Below are 6056 nucleotides of genomic sequence, written 5' to 3'. Positions count from 1 at the left end.
TCAAAGTTCATACTGGAGACAAATCCGGAGCTGCAATACAATTCTTGTAAGATATAAGTTTTAAAGAGGCATTGGGGATAACAGTAAAATGCAGAGACAACAAATTTGGGAAAGTAACAATGACTGCTTCACTGAGGCCGCTTTCACTTTAAATGATGCTTTAATTTATGGAAGGTGATACCCGTGGAAATTAAAATTAGAGAGACCCAACCCAAATGAGAAAACAATTGGAAAATGTGTGGTTTCGTGCCAGCTTCTTCTGGGGGGTGGCAATTTATCAGAATGATGGTAGCTTCTGTTTCTAACACAGTTGCTTTCATTTCTTGTTTTGTTCAGAAGCACAGTACAGAAAACTGTGTACTACCATTGTTTTTGTCTTTTTTGGGCACACAGTCAAGCGTCTGAGCAAACCCAAAGCATTAGGCTATTAGAGGTTACTTACGTAAAGTGAGAACCACAGTTTCCTTGAGCAGGACGTTCAAATTTCTATTCTGTCTGCTGGCTTACATTTACTTTTATAGAGTCCAGTGACGGAGAAGCACTGAGGTGACACTGTGACTTGCCTGTGCAGTAGCCCTGTGCAGGGGTACGAGCTCCTGCTGTAAACTGTATGTCTCTTTTAATTCTGCAGTCACACAGCATGCGAGTGGACACAGTTGTCTGTGCTTTTGTTCTACTGCTGAGACAAATTCAAACTCAAGGTAAGAGAAACACCAGCTCCAGTAAATAGTAATAACAGAAAATATCTGTAGGAAGGTAGTAGCCTTATCATTGCTGTTAAGAGCAGACAGTACTGTATGGTTTTTAGCACTGCCCTTGGTCATGCTCATGTCTTTGCATAGCACAATATGGCAGAACTTGGTGAAACATAAAAGGAACTTCATAATTTAGAATAATGCAAGCACTGTTAATTAAAACTCAAAGGAAAATCTTGCCAAAAGACACAATTATTAAAATGTGCTCCCTTAAATGTACAGAGAGAACACTGGAACTACACTGATAATTATATTTAAATGTTTATTTATTATTTCTTAATACTTATTTTGGTCGTAATTCAAGTGTACTTGCCATTTATACTCTATACTTTACACTACAGAGAAGTGCATTTACAGTAAAAACTGTTTTAGCAAAAAGACTGTGGGAGTCTGGAACACAGTACTTGTCATGTTGTTAAAGCCAATACTATGGTATCTTTCAAGAAAAGGCTGAATGAGATCTGTAGATCAATTAGTCACTAATTACCTAATGGGTCAACGGAACATTCAGCCCAAGTAGTCAATCAGGTTGATAGAAGTTAAATACTGGCCTCCTCCCATTTGTAACATTACTAAAGTTATTAATTTGTCAATTTTTCAACTTTCATTTTTAATTAGCGTTTGGAGGAGATCATCATAAATTGCGGTCTAGCTCATAAACAAATGGTACATAATGGAAACGTTTAATTATGTCACAAAACTCTTTAAAAATTATTTTTTCACAGAATTTCAGCATGTAAGTTTTATCACGGGGAAGGATGTGTCTCTACAATGTTTGAACTGGACAGCTAAGGGACTATGGCTTGAAAAATGGGAATTCAACAGGACCAGCAGGACTGGATGTTGGGTGATTTTCCGGTCTGACAATAATACTGTAAAGAGCAGTTGTGGTGATTCCAGAATCACAATAATGAAGAAGCACAACAGTCATGTTCTTCACATATCACACTTTCAGAGTTCTGATGAAGGGAGTTACAGGTGTCAGATTGCTGAGACTAATGGGACGCATACAATGCATTTTAAAGTATCTGCACAGGGTGAGTAGAACACCATTTGTAAAGATTGTTGAAACTTGACAATATCAAATACCCTGTGTGGTGTGTGGCAATTGTTTTTTTTCTCTATAAACAGCACATCATTTTTTAAAGTCACATTCATAAACAAGAAATTAAGAAAACAATGGAGACTCTAATAAAATAAATTTTAGTTTAGATGAATGCAGCAGAGCATATGGATGGGACTTATAAAGCTAACAATAACATACACGCCGTACCTGAATGCAGAAAGGAGACCCATTGCTTTGACCCCTTAGACTCCTCGGCCTGGGACTGTATACTCAGCTACACTGTGTCATCAGTGTACATCACAAAACTTTTTATTTCACTACCCTGTCTTACCTAGTACCTTGTGTGTAAAAGAAGTTTAAAAATGTTCATAGCAAGTTAAAGATAAGTCCATGATTATGGGTAAAGTGTCCTCAAGTGTCCTAAAACCACGGAGTGTTTCTACAATTGCAGTAACATCTTATGGTTTGTATATTTATTTACAAAATAAGAGTTAAGTGCCTTAATTCTACTTTTTTTCTTCAGGTAATGAAAGTGACGGAATAGTATCCAGTGAAGCCAGTTTGGATGAACACTTGGGGATATATGCTTCTGCTGGAGTTATAAGTGCTGCATTGGTTTTAGTCATAATTTTCTTGACAAATATAAAATATAAAACCAGGTAAGAAATTCACATTTCATTTTTATCAAAACTTAAGTGATTTTGAATTTATCATGGTGTTTATGTGTGCATGTACTAGAGCACACAATGAACCCTATTCTCAATTGTTCAATGTTAATGATAATTGGTTCTCCCCTGGAATGCTGATTTAAAACTGAATAATGAATTTTTACTCTCTTTGCAAAACCTCATTAGAATTCCTTATAGTTTTTTTTTCAATTTAATTCAAATCTGTATTAGTGTTTACAGATATTAGTAGAAATGTCTGCTAATTCTGCAGTGAACATATAAACTAACAAATTATTAACATCAGCAGACCATTTTGTACCTACTGGTAAAATATTAATATAAATTCATTTAATAAATAATAATGGAGACGGGCGTGCCTACAAGCAGACCCTTCTGATGCGGGATTAACGCTAGGATGAGAGAGAGATTTAATAAATATTAATAGTAAACTATTCGCACATAGATCAAAACACAGAATGCCAACCAGTGGACATGCATCTTAACAGTACAAATGAGCATATACAATTAAAAAAATTAATAAAAAAATTTATTTATTTGTTGTAAAAAAATTTCCTATGCAATCTGAAAATTTATAAATGGTTAAATGAGATGGCATTAAAGTAAAAGAAATAAAAAAATATTGAAACTGAAAATCTCTCCAATAAGAGTACAAAGAAGAACTACTATATATCATTACAAGAACTGAAAAAGATACAAGTGCCCATTGGAAGTGTTCTGAGTACTCTAAAGCATTATAAAGAAATAGGATAAATAAATCTCAAAGCAATAAATAAAGATGGAGTAGCTGCTGTAGGAAGAATAAATTTGCAATGAAAATACACAGACAGGACCATATTAGACTTGGATCTTCCCTGAAGATCTGCCCTGAAAGGATGCACTTATTAGAAACACAAGACATACTGTAAGAACAATTTTAATACACATTCAAACCCTCAAGCAATTAATAATTGCAGCTTTTCCTCTGGAGTTGGAAATCTGAACTAATCCGGGGGATATAACTGAGTGAGATTCTACAATGAGCCTGCACTGCCAGTACAGTACAGTAGCTGCAAAGGCATGAAAACAGAAATGTTCCATATCTCTTACTAAACTGCTTGTGATTTAATTTAATCTTAAAGGAACCGCAGCAAGAGAAAGAACCCTGCATTTTACAGCAAAGAGGTAATTAACTTTTAATATGATAAATTCATGCAAGGAGGCAAAATGCTTTTACATCCCATTCAAAAGAAGGATATTTTAGCGATGAATCTCTTTTATGCTCATTGCTTGAGACATGCATTTTGAAGAGCACATGGGCAATTAACTCTTGCAGTTAAACACCTATCTGACATCTATTTCTAACCAAACCCCAGTACAGGATATTGCACTCAAAGATTTCTTTTGAAATGTGAATCAAAATAATGTAAGAAAGTTCCTATATGCTTTTGACTAATATGTCCAAATTTTATAATGTAATTATAAAATGTAGTTACATTTTGACTATTGCTGCAGTTTGCTGTAAAAATAATTTAAACCTTAATAAAGATATTATCATCATTTCTCATCTGATTATTCTGCTTGCAGAACATTGCTCACACTTTAAAGAACCTAACTTTGGCTGGATGACTACAGAACCCCAGCTAGCTAGCACTCATGGGGGTGTTACATGTGTATTTATCTATCTAATAGATTTACTGGACCTATATTGTGATTTTAATATAATGGCCAGACACTATGAAATTGCAGAACAATCCATACTTAATTACAATTACTGGCATTCTGATTGGAATTACTGGCAGTGCGAAATATAATTGATTATATGTGAAGAAACGGAACCAAGCAATGAGAAAAATATATTTTAGTCTGAATTTACATATTTGTATGGGTTTCACGTGCAATTCAAAAATATAGTTACCATTAACTGTTTTTATTGTTTGGTGGAAGTCTATAGCAAGCATTTTGTCACATCAAAACTTTCAGCAGTTTTCAAATACGTTTATGAATTTTGAATAATATTATTCTCTTGACTTTCCCTTCTCTGATGTCTGCATGCACTTGTCATTGACATTTTTGGTTATTCATAGCCCATGTATTCTGACACCCACACAGCACTAAACTAAGCATTGCCTCCAGAGCAGGTGATAATGTTATACTGTGAACAAGATGTCTCACGTTATTGATCAGCAATCTAGTGCTGAGTATGAGTAGATTTGAATATGAGAACATATGAAACAGCTGCATGTGCCCATGATCCTTATATATGTGACAATTATTCTGCAGGTTTCAGATAGGTATTGAAGGTACTGTACTTCTTACAAGTTAAAAGTATCCCTTTAGTTGAGCAATATCTCCAGCTCCCAATAGGGTTGCTTTCTATCAGTAACCTTTCTGGATATACTGTCCTTAAAGATGCAAATATAACACTCCTTTCTGCACTAGTAAAATACCTCACAAATACAGTATATAAAGTCACGACTATGATAATGTGATCTGCTGAAGGCTTATGACTCTTTTGGCAAAATCTCTGTCTTTAAAGCCAGCATTGACCTTATACAAGTAACATGGTTGAACATGTCTGTGCTAAAGGTCTTGAGCACTTAAGTTGAAGACATTTAGAAATCTTTACATCTCAACAAATAATGTTTTTTTTTCTTTTTTGCAGGATCTGCATGACTTTGAACCATATTCTGTATATATGGAAAAGACCAATACAATCTATAACTTATAAACTGGGGTGAGATTGAGGACAGTTCTGTGACATAGTGCAGGACAAATATAGACTCGCATGTATAAATGGCTTTACTGTTGTTTTGCTCTTAATATTGGACGAAGATAGAAAATGTACATTCTTTATTAAATATTTAGAAAGGTTTTTTGAAATATCGAGAACTCTCTTGAATAACTAGTAAATATGTAATGCAATTACTACCTTGTGTATGTCACAGAAGATAAGACACTTCCATTAAGTATTTCATTTTACATCATCACTCACTGCTTTGTAAACCAGATCCTTGGTAGCCCTGTGCTGAAAATTTGGGTTTGAGCCCCCAGCCGAATAGTATTATTTTTTCCCTCAAGGGACTTTCTAACAAATATATAATTGGTAAAACTCCTTTGTATCTCATAAATTGATTTCCACTCTCCGTGTCATCATACAATTCAACATATTGTATTTTTATCAGACCAAACCTCTCAAGATCAGCTACTGGGTTTGGTTGCAATCTTTTCAGTTTGCCCCTGCCAGGGACTGGAACAACCTGTAGAGAAAGCTAGAGCCCACCTTCATACCTGAGGTCATTTTTGGTTGTGATTAAATCTTTCCTGCTTGATACTCACACTTGTTAGTATTCTCTTATTTTCTGCTATGTTTACTTTTTTGATTGTTTGATATATATTGACTTTTGTGTAACATTGGTCTAGGTCTAGTTAGGCCCGTGTTGTAAATGAGCCTTTGTTTCTAATGGACTTATTGGAAAAATGAAATTCAATTCAATTTATTTTAATAAAGCGCCTTTCACAACAAGGTTGCCCCAAGGTGCTTAACAAAGCTGTGTGACAATACATGAC

The 6056-nt window shown here is 34.7% G+C and overlaps 1 long non-coding RNA gene across 1 annotated transcript; it reads left to right on the top strand.

Annotated features, from left to right (window-relative positions):
• Window positions 1–507: 507 nt before the first annotated feature.
• LOC148836268 (uncharacterized) lies at window positions 508–5820 on the top strand. Its single transcript, XR_016090966.1, has 5 exons — window positions 508–701; window positions 1481–1792; window positions 2345–2480; window positions 3629–3671; window positions 5152–5820. It is a non-coding gene; the product is annotated as an uncharacterized LOC148836268 (long non-coding RNA).
• Window positions 5821–6056: the final 236 nt, after the last annotated feature.

This window comes from Atractosteus spatula, chromosome 4 (assembly GCF_055471065.1).
Source record: "Atractosteus spatula isolate fAtrSpa1 chromosome 4, fAtrSpa1.hap1, whole genome shotgun sequence".
Lineage (NCBI taxonomy): Eukaryota > Metazoa > Chordata > Actinopteri > Semionotiformes > Lepisosteidae > Atractosteus > Atractosteus spatula.
Note: the sequence above shows the minus strand (reverse complement) of the source record. Positions and strands in the feature narration are given on the sequence as shown.